This window comes from Podarcis erhardii (assembly GCF_964252035.2).
Source record: "Podarcis erhardii genome assembly, chromosome: 6".
NCBI classification, from domain to species: domain Eukaryota; kingdom Metazoa; phylum Chordata; class Lepidosauria; order Squamata; family Lacertidae; genus Podarcis; species Podarcis erhardii.
The window spans coordinates 37,610,507-37,628,285 of record NC_138510.1 but is presented as its reverse complement, the minus strand read 5'-3'; the positions used below and the strand labels follow the sequence as shown (position 1 = coordinate 37,628,285).

At 46.4% G+C, this 17,779-nt stretch overlaps 1 protein-coding gene across 6 annotated transcripts in view; it reads right to left on the bottom strand.

Moving 5' to 3' along the window:
* KCND3 (potassium voltage-gated channel subfamily D member 3) overlaps positions 1-17,779 on the bottom strand; it is a 278,188-nt gene that overhangs the window by 193,579 nt on the left and 66,830 nt on the right. The gene's annotated exons all lie outside the window — the stretch shown is intronic.

Genomic DNA, 17,779 nt, shown 5'->3' with positions numbered 1-17,779 from the left:
GCGTATGTAACCTGAAGTGTATGTAACCTGAGGTACCACTGTACATGGTTGGTTGGAGGAGAGATATTGTAAAGAGGAAGGAAAGGGGAGGAATTCAGTTCAGTTTGCATTTTAAGGCAAACATACCAAAATTCACACTTCCTGAAACAATATGCGAACCAAAACACAGCTAGCCTTTGAATTACTGAATTTTGCAATGCACTTCTCCACCCAAGTAATATACTAGGGTAAAGTTTGCCTACAAATGCACATATTAGTAAAAAATAGCATTAAAGTGGGGGAGATTGCTTTGGCAAAATGCAGACATTAGGCATAATTACATGCATATAGAGAGAGAGAGAGAGAGAGAGAGAGAGAGAGAAATATAACCTGAAATACTGAGGAATTTGCATGGGAATTTTTTTTCAACTGATGTTGAAATGTAGAAAAACCAAACCTAAGACTGGAAAAATGAAAAACTGTGAGAAACTGAAACTGGCAAATTCCCCCATCCCTAATAAACAGTGAAACATGTGAAATGCAGAAAGTCAAGATGGTGATAATTACATAGTAACAATAGTCTTTCATTTTAAAAAGAAAAGAAAAACCAGTTCTTGATAACACAGACAGAGCCATGCAGCCTGAGCTGGATCTCAAGGCCCAAGGTATACTCCTTTCCTCACCCTTACTTGGGCCTTGAGCCCAGCGCAGGACAAAAACAGTTCATCTAGAAAGAGCCTTTTAATAACAAGGCAGAATTGGTCTGCAGACCATGCCTGATATTCGCTGGTGGTGCGTGGATACTGAATTTCATCCCATTTCCCCCCTTTGTCACTCTGATATTTATAATCAACTGTGGAACCAACCCCATGGGCCACAGGAGGTTGTACTCAGCATCTGTAGCACCCAGCTGCCAAACGTTGCCATTTCATGTACGCAGCAGAGAAGCGCAAGAATCAGCTATGCCTGGCTCCTAGCTAGTTCCACATGTAGCATCTGGGTTGCCTTTTGCGGCTGGTTCCCATCAGCTGTGATTTGTGCCTTAAGAGATAGAGCAAGGTCAAACTCCTGATGAGCAGATATTGTCATCTGGAAGATTTCTGTCTGGCTTGCTTTGGGAAATGGTGTGTGTCAGAGGGGTGGGGAATAGAGTGTGTTGCTAGAGATATGAAGCTATGTAGCAGAGATAATATATAGAGAGATAGATAAATGATTAAAACTTGTCATTGCAAATGAAAAATACTTTCTTGGATTCCCTGGACGTACTGTAGCCTCTCTTCCTGTCTATAGACCACTGATTGCCAAAGTCAGGAGGCAAGTTGTAGGGGGGGGGGGGAATTCATCCAGTTTTTCAAAACTTACAAAACTGAATCTGTGAACACAGAAAAAATCATATGGAAGTGAGTCACCCTCATATGTGCTTGAAATGAATGAACTTTTAGCCCTTTGAATTTTTCCTAAAGGCAAGAGTGTCAACAACAAAATGGCACAGAGTAACTAATTAACAAACTCTGCCACTGTGATTGCTTAACCACATTCTGCGACATCTGGCGTCGTTGAAAAGCTGCTGTGAAACAACAGGAATTATTCCCAAAATAACTGTACAGATGGGTTTATGCAGATAAGGAAGACAGTTCTCTTCATCTGCCATTGGGTGGCGAAGTCATGAGTTGTGCATGCAACAGGGTGAAGGGAGAAACCAAGCTTTTGAAAATGCAAGCCCATTCTCTACGTTTGCCACTAGGAGGCAAAGTCTCCTGGGGCTACACGTGCACAACCCAACTGAATTGAGTTCATGGAAAAAGTCACACTCAAGTTCGTGAGAAGCAAACACAAAGAGTTGGCCTCAGAATGCAAATCTTAAGTCTCTCCCAATTGGTGAAGGAGTATATGTGACTGGGCAAGAAAGTAGAGAAAGCTGTAGTGAAGAAATCTCCCAGGGGCACGGGCAGGGCTCATAGCTCAGTGGTAGAGCATCTGCTTTCCGTGCTTAATGTCCCAGGTTCAATCCCTGGAATCTCAATATAGGATTGGGAGAGACACAATGCTGGAGTACTGCTGTTGCTCAGTATAGACACTACTGAATTAGGCAGTGTTTGAACAATACAGAGTGAGAGGGACCAATGTTTTGACTCTGTATAAGGCAGGTTTCTGTGTTGTTTCTTTGGAAGGAAGGGTCATTGCTCAGTGGTATAGCATGTAGAAGATCCCAGGTTGACTGTTGAGCATCTCCAGGTAGGGCTAGAGGAGAGACCCCTACCTGAAACCCTGGAGAGATGCTGCCAGTCAGTGTTGAAATACTGAGCTGGCTGGACCAATGGACTGGATCAATATAAGGTAGCTTCCTATCTTCCTATGGGACTGTTTAAAAATTTCAGACCAAGGAAGACTTTTTGGAAGACCTTCTAGAATTCTTCCTGCCTTTTCTGATAATGGCAACAGATACGAAGCAGATCCCAGCATTTGTGTGGTGGAAACCTAAGAATAGCATCCTTGCCTACAGATATCTCACATGTATAATAGGTTTGAAGAAGGCCGAGGAGACTTGCAAGTAACCTAGAAGGGCTATAAATATGTAATGCACAAACACAACAGAATTGCAGCACGATAGCTTGGCTTATTCCAGATTCCAAGCAATGCAGTTTCAGCCACTGCTGCCATTTGTGGTGGGCTGCAACTATGCAGAGACAAAGTGGATTCGACTGCAGAGACGGAGGGCGTCCCTGGCATGTGCTCTTGCCACTCAGCCTCGTTCCCTCTTCCCCCATCATTTGACTGCATCAGCCTCAATATTTAATAGCCATAAGCCCCACAAAAGCTTCACAGGGATTTGCAATGTAATGTAATTTAAGCCACTAAAATAAGGAGATGAATGTTGTCCATGTGCCAAACACAATGAAAACCCCACTTGGATCTAGTGTGAATTTTGAAGTGAAGTGGCTGTTGAAATCCAGGCTAGACATTGCTCATTTTATTGGGGGCGGACAAATTGCCAGTAAGCCTGCCACTGAGTGAAAAAGACCCTGCTAAATTCTTTCTCATTGCATTTTTATACACAAGGAATAGGCCAGGGATGGGGAATTTGTAGCCCTCAGGATTTCACTTAACTCCAATGCCCATCAGTCCCAGCCAGCATGGTCAATAGTCAGACAAGATTGGAGTTATACTCCAACAGCACCTGGAGGCAAAGGTGCCAGCTTGTGAGGGTGATTGGGGGGATGTCATATGTGTGACATCAGGATATTGGGAGGAGCCAGGGTGGAGCTGAACATGGCGGCCACATGGCACAATGCTTGGTGGCCCCTCCTCCAACTGCCACTGGTGGTAGGCAGCTTTGACCCTCCTTCCCCTCCGTAGCAGGAGGAGGAAGAGAAGGAGCTGGCCACGGAGGCATACCATGCTCGGCTCCATGCTTTGGCTTCATGGTTTCAGGACATGGGGGGCTGCCCCCTACCCCAAAAATATAAGAGGGCCAAAAGGGCTTGGCTCCTGGGAGTTGATCCCCTTGTTTGGAGGGCCACAGGCTCCCCTTCCCTATAGTTTAGAGCAGTGGTTCTCAAAGGGTACGGCCTGCCACACTGGTGTGGCAGGAAGATTCAAGGACAATCAATATTTGTCAGAGGCCGTGATGAGGAGGACTGCACTGAGGGGGAATGGTGGGAGCTCTCCCCTCCCCCTGACCTTGAATCTTCCCAAGAACAGGAGGACAGTATAAATTTAAAATAGTGGTTTGAAGAAGGGCATAGTTCAGAAGACAGAAGCTGGGAAATACTGGATGGGGAACAGCTAGCAGAAGAAACACTGGAAGAGAGAGGGTTAACAGATTCACAGTCTCTGGACAGCATCGCCAACCCCTATCCCCAAGAATCCGGAGAGCTCAGAGAGTGTTAGGAGGAGGAGGAGTTTGGATTTGATATCCCGCCTTTCACTCCCCTTCAGGAGTCTCAAAGCGGCTAACAATCTCCTTTCCCTTCCTCCCCCACAACAAACACTCTGTGAGGTGAGTGGGGCTGAGAGACTTCAAAGAAGTGTGACTGGCCCAAGGTCACCCAGCAGCTGCATGTGGAGGAGCGGAGACGAGAACCCGGTTCCCCAGATTACGAAACTACCGCTCTTAACCACTACACCACACTGGCTCTCTTAGAACAGAAAGCACAGAGGGTACAAACTCAGATTACAAAACGTAGGAGTAATGTAGATTACATAATAGGAATGGAGGGGCAAACCTTAATTAGAAGCACCGCCAGTCTAAGGAGATGCTTTCTTTTGTCTCTCACTGTGTTTATTAAAGAAACTAACAGGTAAGACTTTCCTTTTGTTTCATCTGCTATTTACTGCCACAGGGGAGTCAGCCGATTCTCCGAAGCCCACCAATATTATATTTTAGGATGTTCTTATGTAGTTGCATTGTTTTATACTTTTTCAGTGTCCCACAATCATATTATAAAGTCGTTGTGTTCTATGCTATAAATACAAGCACTGCTAGGAGTTGTTTTGTTTCCTTTTTCCAATGTACGTCTTATCAATAAAAAATTTAGTGTGGTGTAAGCAATTTTTTATTCTGAAAGTGTGCCCCAGAGAAAAAAGTTTGAGAACCACTGGAGCAGAGGCTTGATTCATATGCGCAGGTTTGTCACTTGATGAGTACAAGATCAAGCAAAAATTTGCATGTTTGAATGTGTCCAGAGTTAATATTATCCAGTGTCTCCTCAAGTGCAATGATTTTTTTTAACAGAGTCAATGCCACATGTGAATGAAATACTTGTAGCTCATGGTAGTATAGATGCTTTGCATGCAAAAAGTCTCATGTTCAAATCAATCCCTGGCATCTTCCAGTAAAACTGGGAAAATCTTTGGTCTGAAATCCTGCATGTTCACAGCCAGTCAGTTTAAACCAGGGAGGGGGAACCTGTGGCCTTCCAGATGTTGTTGGATTCCAATTCCCATAATCCCTGGTCACTGGCCATTATGGCTGGGGCTGATGGGAGTTGGAGTCCAACATCACCTGGAAGGCCACAGGTTCTCAGTTCCTAGTGTAAACAATACTGAAGCAAATGCACCAATGACCTGACTGGGCATAAAGCAGCTTTCTACTTTTTTCATTCATAGCCATGAATGAAGTGTTTGAAGTGGCTAATTGTTTATTTTTTATTTTGGAAGAAATCAGCTCATTACACTGCATTTCAAATCATCAAGATACAAAAGCAGTTGGCACCTAATAAATTGTACAATCAGACAAAACAGAATCAGACAAATAAAAGACTTTTTTTAATATAAAAAAGAGACACTTATTTATACACCTTTTTCCCCCACAAAGGGAAGTCCAGAGTACACTACAAGGTTGTATTGCGATAAGAGAAGCATTTCAGAGGAAAAGCCGCCTGTGACTGCACACAGCCATTTGACAAAAGCTTTTGCTTTGTAGATAGCACAGGCTCCCTTTATTCTCTGAGACACAGAATGACTCTAATGTGACCTCTTTAATTTCCTTAGGGAGTACGTGAAATCATTTCTTCCTGTAATTCAGTCTCCTGCTTGAAAGGGACAGTGCAATCTCGGCCAGCTAGGTGAGATTTCAGACCAAGGCCTGGATGCAGAAAAGCATGTTTAAGGTCACAATCCGACAGGTAGATATTGGCTTACTTGCTTAGGAAGCTACCTGAGGCTCCTTGGGAGAGCAGCTGAGAGGCCAAAAGGTGCTGTGGACCTCCCTCTCTAGGTTAAGGCCTCCTCAGTACAGTGGCAGAAATCTTGACCACTGTCGTTCTGTTGTAGGCAGCACACCAAGGGCAGGAGGGCCAAAAACTGGTCAAAGCTCTCTTGGTCCCCTAACACATTCCTGAAAAGGGTGAACAAGTATGGCAGCCCTGGCTAGTAACCACTGATTAAAAGTGCCAGCGTTAGAGTGTCAGACTAGGACCTGGAAGATATGGCTTCAAATCCCCACTCATCCATGAGACTTGCTAGGAGATCTTGGGCCAGTCACTGCCCCTCAGCCTAACCTCCCTTGCAGGTTTGTTGTTGGGATTAAAAAACAAAAGTGGAAGAATCATGTATATCACCTTGAGCTTCTTGGAGAAAAAGGTGAGATATACATGGAATAAATTTATTAAGAAAATTAGCTGCAAATCTTATGTGCAGTGAACGCAGACCCTCCAAGTGTCCCTTTTTTCCAGGGATGTCCCTGATTTAGAGAAGCCATCCTGGTTTCTGATTTGATCCTGGAATGTACTGCTTTTCCTTAGAACATCCCTATTTTCATCAGATAAATGTTGGAGGGTATGGTAGGATGTTCCTATTTTCTCCTGAGAAATGTTGGAGGGTATGGAGTTATCCAGCCCTCAAGCCTTCTGAAGGCAATCGTGTATAGGGAAGTTTTTTCAAATGTTTAATGTTTTATTACATTTTTATATATGTTGGAAGCCACCCAGACTGGCTGGGGCAACCCAGTAAGATGTGTAGGGTATAAATAGTAAAATTATCATTATGGAATGGGATGTCCCTATTTTCATTGGAGAAATGTTGGAGGGTATGGTGAAAGGGTCCTTTACCAAGGGCCAGTCTAATCTTAGAGAGAAAGAACATCATACCATTCTCCTAGGACTGAACCACAACTCATAAATTCAGGTGCATGTGAATAATTCTTTTGCCACCTCTCGCCCTGTACAACAGCTAGGTGAGGTCCCTTCATTCTGACGTGTTGCATTCTGCAGTGCAGGAACACACATGAACACATGAACACACAATAGCATTCACATGTATATTCCATGAAGGGCCCATACCTCCACCCCAAATGTATAAATGAGCTCTTAGTGACACAATGAGTCTACACAGAAGTTTATCCTGCCTTTGTGCCCCTTGTCTAAATGCTATAAAGTGCCTTAGAAAATCCACACTGCACCAAAGCAAGTTCTTTGCATGCTGATGCCCTACTGTTTATAGTACTGACTTGCAGAGGGAGAAAAACAGCATTTTAATTAGTATCCAGGGAACCTCATTATACCAGAGGTCAAACTTGCACCTGGATTTTGCTCACAAAGCAAGTCCATTCGGGGAATAGATGAATACTTTAGCCAAGAGTAGATGTTAGGGTGAGTTCTGGAAGGTCACCCCACCCCCTGAGAAAAGCACTCGAGGAACAAAATTTTGAGCAGAAACACAGCCAAAGGCGAAACATCAAATTTACATGAACACACCCCTGGCTTTTAATTTTTTTAAGCCAGTACAAGTATTCTACAGCTACTCATACTGTAAAGGACTGCCACCTCTGGTTTTCAAGAATTTTAGCACTTGGGCATATTGTTCTTGGGGATGTACAGCCTCTGAGAAGAGGGTTGTTTTTGTTGTTGTTGTTAATTAAGAAAATGTAACTTATGATAACATAAGTTACAACATTGCACAATCTTTTTCCTGTCTTGAGGAAATAAACTTCTGTGTCTTAAAAAAAGTGTATGGGCAGATTATTTTAGAACATGCAAAGAGGGAATCTCTGTCTCTCTTCTCTGACTAGGCAATAGTCTGGAATGATGGGAGTTGTAATCCAATAACATCTGGAGGCCCTGCAGCTCCCTGTCCCTGCTTTAGAAGTTTGGTGGGTCTTGAGCTTAGCTTATCACTGCAAAGTGTACGTGCTTTTCTTTCCGGTGAATGCTTCTCTATGGCTCTGCAGCCTCCCTGTCTGCAGAGATGATTTGCAAAATGAAGTATGCATTGCAAAAAGCAAACAAACAAACCTGCACTCCACCTATAGGAGTTTCTTTGAAATTTTCTATCCCCTTTGATAATGTTCCAATACAATTTTCTTTTTCATTAGTTGATGGGGAATGGTCAAAAGAACATACTACCTCCCATCTCTCCTGCACCTTTAAGTTTATTAAAACGTGTTCTCCCTAAATGAGAGCATGTGTTGCGGTTGGGGAAGCAGGTCACCCTGGTATGACTGTGCAGTTTAGATATCCCAGGCCTTAAGGGGTTAACTGGGTTACTGGGGAGTTTTGTATGTAGCCAATTTGGAGGTGGGGTTAGAACCTATATATACAGGTCGCCATTACAGGGCGTCCTCTTGGCTTTTTCACCGGATCATGGCATCGGGTTCCGATCTCTCACGTGTTGTCTCTTCGCAGCCTATTGCAGCTACACCCCTGATGAATCCTGATTCTGAGTCTTCAATTGAGGACAGTCTTCCAGTCCCTGCCAGGAAGTCCTCGGGGGGGAAGCGGCGCCGCAAGAAATCCTCCAGGAGGCGTTCCAAGCGGAGAAAGGACGACTCATCTTCCTCTTACGCTGGTACGTCATCCTCTGATTCCGATAGCGAGGGTAACGCTATGGAACTTTATTGGGGTTTTGGCGAATCGGCTTCGGGACTTCCCAAGTGGGCTTGGGAGCGCAGGGCAAACACACATCGGGCAAAATACGGTGCGGTACAGGAGTGTAAGGACGGCGCCTTGGTTCCCGACGTTAAAGTCTCGACCAACTCAGCCAGGGACATCATCCCAGGCTCGCATTTGTCAGCAAAATTGCGGACCAGGATTCTAAATGGTCGCTTTGTAGACATATTCAGGTTGCTCCCGCCTTCGGAGGAGCAAGAGAAGTTTGGTTCCTCTTCCAAAAAACCCCCTGGGGCCCCCAGCGCTGATAGGACATTCGAACATTGGCTCGATTGCTTCCAAGTCTTCGCTGGCATAATCTCTGCTGCTTACCCAAGGAGGTCCCTTCATTTGTTTGTTTATCTATCTATCGTTCGCTCTGCATTCACGAAAGCCGGTGGGAAAGCGGCAATAAAATATGATGAGAATTTTAGGCGCCGCGCCGCCAAGATTCCTTCGGCTCGCTGGGATCGCAAGGACCTTGATGTGTGGACCACTTATGTGGCTCCACACATTGACAAGAAGGTGGCAGAACAGCAAAAGCCGAGGAATCCCGCTTTTGGCATGGGTCGGCGTTTTGTGTGCTGGGATTTTAACAGGGGCTCATGCCAGCGTGCAACATGCAGGTTTGCCCACTTGTGTGAAAAATGCAGTGGAGCGCATTCGGCTTCCGCTTGTTTTGGTGGGAGACGGCCCTTTCGAGGGGCAAGGGGGGGTGGTCAGCAACCCCCCAAGTCAGCTCCCCTTCCCTCAACTTCAGGAACAGGGAAATGACGTGTTGACCTCCTTGGCTCACACCCCTGTACGTTCGTCGGCCCTACAAGCCTGGCTGCAATCTTACCCTGATAGGGTTGCGGCCAGGTACCTAGTTGATGGTTTTTCTAACGGTTTTAGGATTCCGGTAGCCATGCCTCCCGTGGCACGGAATCCTGTCAATCAAAAGTCAATTCTTGAGCTCCCGGAAATTGCCAGGAAAAAGATCGCAAAGGAGGTTGCCATGCATCGTATGGCTGGTCCTTTTAGTTCTCCCCCATTTCCTAATTTACACATATCTCCCTTAGGTATAGTACCAAAAAAGGCCCCTGGGGAATATCGCTTGATCCATAATTTGTCGCATCCGGTGGGCACTTCTGTTAATGACGTTATTCCTCAGGAGCTTTGCTCTGTAAAGTACGCGTCTCTTGATCATGCGATCAAGATGATTCGGAAATTTGGACGGGCTGCTTTATTGGCGAAATGCGACATAGAATCTGCATTTCGCTTGCTGCCGATTCATCCAGAGGATTTCTGGCTGCTAGGTTTTCAGTTTGAGGGAAATTATTACTTTGATAAAGCCATGCCTATGGGTTGTTCAATTGCGTGTGCTGCTTTTGAATCTTTTAGTACGTTTTTGGAGTGGGCCCTCAAACGGAAGACTGGAATGGGTGGAGTCACTCATTATCTCGATGATTTTTTACTGGCCTCAGCTCCTGATACCGGCAATTGCTCGGTATTGCTGCAGGCCTTTGCTGAGCTCACACAGGCATTGGGCGTTCCGCTTGCAGCGGAAAAAACTGAGGGTCCTTCTACCCAGCTTACTTACTTGGGCATCCGGCTAGATACTGTCTCTCAAACTTCCAGCTTGCCAGAGGATAAGCTGGTTGCGTTGAAGAAGGTTATAGAGGAATTGTTGCCTTTGAAGAAGGTGTCACTGAGGCAACTCCAGTCGTTATTGGGTCACCTGAATTTCGCTTGCAGGGTGGTGGCACCTGGGCGCCCCTTTTGTTCACGATTGGCTCGGCTCACTGCGGGGCTGAAGGCCCCGCATCATCGGGTTCGCCTCTCCAGCGAGGTCAAGACCGACCTGCTTGTTTGGCTCGACTTCCTGGAAGGTTTCAATGGTGTATCCCTGTGGCAAGACACCTTGAATCTGCATAATGATTTTCAGGTTCACTCGGACGCTGCGGGTTCCCTGGGCTTTGGTCTGTATTGGAAAGGCAGATGGTGCGCCAAGCGTTGGCCACCCGCCTGGCAGGGAGAAGCCATTACGCGGGATCTAACTTTTCTTGAGTTTTTTCCCATTGCAGTGGCTGTACACTTGTGGGTCGAGGATTTCAGAGACCGTCGTGTCTGTTTCTGGACTGATAACCAGGCGGTGGTGAACGTGTTGGCTAAGCTGTCGTCACGCTCTCCCAGGGTGTCGGCCCTTTTGCGGGCTTTTGTTTTGCACTGTTTGCGTTGTAATATAGTGTTTTCTGCGCGCTTCATCCCTGGGGTGTCTAACGAAATTGCTGATGCTCTGTCCCGTTTTCAGATGGAGCGGTTCAGACTTCTAGTTCCAGAAGCTCAGGAACGTCCGGAATATTTCCCGGATCATCTCTGGAACCTTGGCAGCAATTAGTTTTCCAGGGAGTAGCTGCATCTATTTCCCCTTCTACTCTCCGGTCGTATTCCAAAGCCTGGGCTGATTTTAGTAGTTTCTCCCATAAGGACAGGAAGGGCCCACCTTCCACCTCTCAGGTGTTGAGATACTTGGCGCACCTATTCCAGTTGGGACGCGCAGCCAAGACAATTAGGATGCAAGCGGCTGCTATAGCCTTTTTCTGTAAATCATATTTTGACGTAGATCCTTGCGCTAAATTCGTGGTTCGCAAGGCCCTTGAGGGTTGGAGTAGGATGTGTCCTCCCCGTCCAGCGTCCCGCTGCCCTATCTCATTTGATCTATTGTGCAGGATGCGCATAGCGCTGCGGAATGTATGTTGGTCCAAATGTGAGGCACGCCTTTTTTCGGCTGCTTTCTCTATTGCCTTTTTTGGTGCCTTGCGGGTGGGCGAGCTGGTGCTCGAAGTTCACAGGGACGGTAGATCTAGGGGTTTGCTCTTCCAGGATGTGCAACTACTCCCTGCAGAGCTGAGACTCACTATTAGGAGCTCAAAAACGGATCAGAGGGGCAAGGGAGCCCTTATTCGTCTACCTGCGTCAAGCGAGGCAGGCCCTTGCCCGGTAAAGGATGTTAGGAGGTTCCTAGCTGTTCGCCCTGCAGGGGATGGCCCGCTGCTGAAACATGCAGATGGGTTGCCCTTATCGAGGCATCAGTTGACAATGGTGATGCGAAAGGCGATCATGGCTTGTGGGGAGTCTGCTGTTGGTTTTGCCCCTCATTCCTTCAGGATCGGGGCTGCCACGACTGCAGCACACTGGGGTCTGTCAGCTGACAGAATTAGGGATATGGGTCGCTGGAAATCTGATGCGTTTAAAGGTTATGTCCGTTAGCAAGGTGATATGCTGACACTTTTGTTTCCTTGCTTATCCCAGGTTTAGCAGCGGTCCGCATTTGGATGGTGGGACACAGTATCGTGCACTGGGCTGGTATTGGAGCTCGGCAGTCCGGATTGGGAGCAGGTCTCGGCTTTCCTCCACATGTCCACTTGTCTTGGCTGGCCAGGCGAGGAATGCGCTGGTCAGAATTCCTGCCGCTGATGCGGAGGCAGATGTTCTTGGAAGGGCCGCCCACGGCTATCGTGGTGCAACTGGGCGAGAACGACCTGGTTTCCATGGACTGTCTGTCGCTACGTGCGGCGATCTTGAGTGATCTGGAGGTGCTGCGGGAGTTGATGCCGACAGCAACAATATTTTGGTCAAGGCTTTTGCAACGACGGGTTTGGAGGGGAAGTCGTTGCCCAGCTGCCACCGAAAGGGCCAGGAAACGCATAAATGCGGCAGTGTCGAGAAAGGTCTTGGAGCTGGGTGGTGATGTGATTTCCCACCCTGAGATTCTTTTTCGCAATGAATCCCTCTTCAGGGAGGATGGGGTGCACCTTTCGGCCTTAGGAAATGAGGCTTGGCTGGGTGCTGTGGTGGCTAAGTTGAGGTCCTGGCTGGGTTTGTGAGTGGTTTGGCGGTGAGCTTGGTGCTCCATGGCGGTTAGGCATTGGTTAAAAATTGGTTGGAGGAGGGGTAAGTGCCTACCCCTCCAATGGTGATGCGGAAAAGGGAATTCCGTTAAAGGAATCCAGGGGCTTGCCATTCTTTCGTCCTTGTCCCTGGAATCGGACCTGGGCCGTGCAAGCCCCACCGGAACATGAGGGTGAGAAGTGATGGTTTGGGTCCCAGCCTCACTTTCTCACCCAATACTTGTTTCCCATGCTGGCTTCCGCTGGAATCCGGAAGTCAGCTCTGTCCCTGGGCATGGACAGATAGTCATAACCAATGCCTAAGCAACCACTCACAATTATGTATTTAAATAAAGTTGTGGCCAAAATTGATGCCAAAAACCTTAAACAAAAATTAATGTGTGCTGTGTGCAATTCTTGGTGGTGGGTGGCCTGGCGGGACTCAACACGCAAAACGTGTTCTCCCTAAATGAGAGCATGTGTTGCGGTTGGGGAAGCAGGTCACCCTGGTATGACTGTGCAGTTTAGATATCCCAGGCCTTAAGGGGTTAACTGGGTTACTGGGGAGTTTTGTATGTAGCCAATTTGGAGGTGGGGTTAGAACCTATATATACAGGTCGCCATTACAGGGCGTCCTCTTGGCTTTTTCACCGGATCACCCGCCCACCCTCCCTTTTAATGGGGGGGTTTCGTTTGCTTGACCTTGCTATGCCTGTCATGGGGTCGCCTGCCTTCGAGCAGGGGCCTGGTAGGAATTTTACCATTGGCTGATTGGCTGGTGCCATTGGGTTTTGCCTACTGCGTAGCAAATCGTCACAACTTGTAAGGTTGGCGGTTAGGCATTGGTTAAAAATTGGTTGGAGGAGGGGTAAGTGCCTACCCCTCCAATGGTGATGCGGAAAAGGGAATTCCGTTAAAGGAATCCAGGGGCTTGCCATTCTTTCGTCCTTGTCCCTGGAATCGGACCTGGGCCGTGCAAGCCCCACCGGAACATGAGGGTGAGAAGTGATGGTTTGGGTCCCAGCCTCACTTTCTCACCCAATACTTGTTTCCCATGCTGGCTTCCGCTGGAATCCGGAAGTCAGCTCTGTCCCTGGGCATGGACAGATAGTCATAACCAATGCCTAAGCAACCACTCACAATTATGTATTTAAATAAAGTTGTGGCCAAAATTGATGCCAAAAACCTTAAACAAAAATTAATGTGTGCTGTGTGCAATTCTTGGTGGTGGGTGGCCTGGCGGGACTCAACACGCAACTGTGAAGTAGAGACAGCAGCCTATTCTCTGAGGTTGGATAACAGTGGGTTGGAGTCAGACTTAGTCATGCTTTGAGTTGACTAACTGATTTCACTGGGACTGCTCTAAGCACAATTATATCTGGATCCACCTAAGTACATGTGAAACAGAGAAAGAGAGAGGGAGAGCACATTTTAATGCTGGATTTATGTGAAGGGTTTCAATGTGTGTTTTCGCAGCAGCGAGTAAGCATTTTCAAGCCAAGGGCCACTTTACCTCCTGTGCAACTTTTCAGGGATCACATCCCCGTGGTGGGTGTGGCCAGAGGATGAAATAGGCAGGGCAGTGAATGTAAATTTTACCTTTGTGCAGTGCACCCCTTTTATCCTCCATCCTGGCAAACAACGACAACTTATTACTTATACCCCGCCCATCCTCATTTTTTTCTTTTCTTAGAATGAAGAGAACTGAAAAGCTGTGCCCGGAAATAATGTCCAACAACTCACTGGGGATTATGTTTTAATTGACTATCCTCTACACTACCAGTATCCTAACATTTGAAACATGAACATCCTAACCTTCCTAATTATATATGAGATAGTGAGTAGGTACACACACTTTAAAAGAGCATGCTGGTTGGCCAAGCATGCTTGTATTTCTTGAATACGGTAATACTAATAATTTATACCTCACCCAGCTGACTGGATTTCCCCATCCACTCTGGGCAGCTCCCAACAGAATATTAAAAACACGATAAAACATCAAACAGTAAAAGCTTCCTTAAACAGGGCTGCCTTCAGATGTTTTCCAAAAGTCAGTTGTTTATTTCCTTGACATCTGATGGGAGGGTGTTCCACAGGGCAGGCACCACTACCAAGAAGGCCCTCTGCCTGGTTCCCTGTAACCTCACTTCTCGCAGCGAGGGAACCACCAGAAGGCCCTCAGAACTGGACCTCAACTGAACGATGGGGGTGGAGATGCTCTTTTAGGAGTATTACTAGTGTTCAAGGACTTATTATAGCCAGTCAAAAATATTCAAAGAAGGAACAAACCAGGGCAGGTGAGGGGGATAGCCTGGGGAGATGTGGTGTGGCCAAGGGACAGACAGAGAGGCCTGGAAGGACACACCTGATCCCTGGACCAGAGGTTGTTGCAAAGCCCAAAACAATACTTAATGAAATCCCATAGTGTGGCCTTCCTTGTGATTTTTGCTGAACTGAATAGCTTCCCCGAAGGAGGTAGAGTGCTTCTACCTGCCTCTGAGCTGCCACCTGACAAAGAGAAAGAGAGAAGGGCTTCCTCCTAATTTTATTGAATTTAACCAATCAGGCAGAATTGATTACTCTAATGTATTCCCATCTCTTACACTTTCCTGAACGGAGGACTTCAGAGGCAATAACTGAAGTAAATTCAAATCCTCGGAAAGGAACCACCTTAATGTCTCCAGTGGTGGACGTCTTTGTAATTATGAAGATGAAATTGGTTGTCTTTCTGCAAATGGAGTATAATGAAAGGGCTTGGTGCATTCCTAAGTGGGGGCAGAGACTGCCGTTTTTCCTTAGGGACAGAATTTGCATCCATTTCTTTCCTCAGCAGGCAAGTGTGATTATTCCAATCAGAGGAACAAAAAAAGATCTTTGTGGAAGATGGCTATTTTGGCACAGCAAGAACAAGAATGGGATTTACTCCAGGTTCTTAGACTCTAACACCAGGAGGAAATTGTTAGGATTTCAAGAGTGTCTTAAGGGAAAGCATGAGTAAGGATTAGAGATACGCAAAATCTGTTTGTTCAGTCCTTAATTTTAACAGGTACTCAGCACACATAGTCCAATCTTCTTCATCCCCTTGTGTGCATCTGATGAAGTAGGTTGTTTCCAAGGATATATAGTCAGCATCCCTAAGCAGAGGAATGAGGCATCCTTCTCAAGTAGGTCAGAGTCTTATACTTCAGAATCAGAGTTCATAATCCTGAAAAATGTAGGCCTTGTAGTGACATCTAATCCATTAAAGCAATCTCTTTCCAAAATGCAGATCAACTGCTCCCTGTGGAAATTAACACAAGTTATTATCCAACCCCTGCACCTGAATTGTCTAAAACCACCTTTTAAAGCTGTATTATCTTGGCTTCTATTCTGACACATCATGAAATGATGGAGGTGAAGTAGAAAGAAACTTGCCGCTTCCCCCCACCTCTCTGTTCCTTTTTCATGAAGGGTTCATTGTTAATGTAGTTCTGAAATGTGTTTGATGGATGGTAGCGGGTAGATTTGCCCATTATTCTCTCTAATCTGCCTGATATACAATTTAAGGGAGATGGGGAAGTGGGGAGGGGGGGAAAACAGCTCTGCTAAGAGGCTGTGGAAATTCAAATCAAAATTCATTTATGCAGCAATTCCTGCATTCATTTAAAATAACCCATTAGATATTGTCCTCTGCTAAATTTAGCAAACACTCAGGTGTGCCTGCCCTGGGAGCTTTTAAACATATTGTGTTGGGGGGGTGGGAAAGAAAGCTAATTAGATAGACAAATTTAGAAGGAGGATACCATGCTACAGGAAAAGAAGTGGATTATTAGGTGTTACTTACTGTAAAAAAAAGAAAAGAAAAAAGCCTGACCCCAGCAGGGACATTGGGGCGGAGTCAGAGGACAAGATTAGTCTCCACCATGGTGCATGCTATTGTCTTGATTTAAACAATAAATAATAATAAGGGCTCCCGCTGTTGGGAAACCCATTCAGAGGTTGCAAGACTAGCTTCCTCCCCTAAGGGTTTACCTTGGCTCACAACTGGATGGGGAATCAATGGAATGCCTGTGAGTGCATGGGGTCCTTTTTCCTGTACATCTCACATAACAGCATGGAAATATAATTCTGTGTTGCTTGAACCTAAAAACTGCCCTGTTGGATCAGGCAAATGACCACCTTTACACCTTATCTGAAGCGGGAGGGCTCTCACCTAGAACTGGAACTGTGGGAGCACCCACAATTACCATATTTTTCGCTCTATAACACGCACCCGACCATAACACGCACGTAGTTTTTAGAGGAGGAAAACAAGAAAAAAATATTCTAAATGAAACAGTGGATGTATGATTTTTGTGGTTCATGCTGTGGCCACAGACATGTGATCTGACAGTGAGTTTGGAGTAGCCCAATGCAAAAATCCTGAGGATCCATGTGGATCCATGCTTTGTAACCACGTTTTTGCACCACTGCGGCCCCAGGCAACAGTGGGTGCGTGATTTTTTTGGTGCAAGATGTAGCCATGGACATGCTATGTGATCTGATGGTGAATTTGGGGTGACCCAGTGCAAAAATCCTGAGGATCCATGTGGATCCGTGCTTTGTAACCACGCTTTAAGTGGGGAGGGAAGGAAAAGCACTCAAGGGACAAGGAACACACATGGGGTGTGTGGAGAAGGATGCTGCTAATAATGCAGGAGAGGGATTTAAGGGGATAAGCAGCACGTGTGGGGTGGGTGGAGAAGGATGCTGCTAATAATGAAGAAGAGGGGTATAAGAGGAGAAGGCTCCTCTTCTCTCCCGCTTTGCTCCTTTAAAGCAAGCAGGCTTTGCTTTTCTCCCTCCTCCCCGCTCATCCCCGGCTTAGCGAGCTGAAAAACTTTGCTGCTATTTAGCGAGCTGAGTGGGGAGGAGAGAGGGACAGAGAGCCTGCTTGCTTTAAAGGAACCAACCGGACAGGAGCCGCTTACACTCGTGTAAGCGGCTCCTCTCCTCTCCTGCTTTGCTCCTTTAAAGAAGCAGGCTCTCTGTCCCTCTTTCCTCCCCACTCAGCGGCTCTTCTCCCGCTTTGCTGTTTCAAATCGAGCCACGGAGGAGGGAAGGAAGAGGAACCATGGATCCTCTGCTCACGACTGCAGCAGATCCCCCTGCCATCCGTAGGCATTCGCTCCATAACACGCACAGACATTTCCCCTTACTTTCTAGGAGGAAAAAAGTGAGTGTTATGGTGCAAAAAATACGGTAGTTCCTTGGGGCCCAACATTGGCTGGGCTGATTTTGATCATTCCATGAGGGGATAGACATGGTATTGTGTGCAGGGTGTGTTTGGAGCCTTCAATGTGATTCATGGCTCAAAACATGTGAGCACCATCACTAAGCCACTAGACTATGTATTATGTTGCATAGAACAGTCTCCCCAAACCACTCCACCACTACCTCTCCAGCATCTGATAATCAGAGTATTCTGCCTGGCACATACACAGAGACTCTGTTTTTACCCACATAGATAGTGGTTATTGATAGATTTACCTTATTACAAAGCTGCTTATACCACTATCCACTGCAATATCCTGCTGTAATACA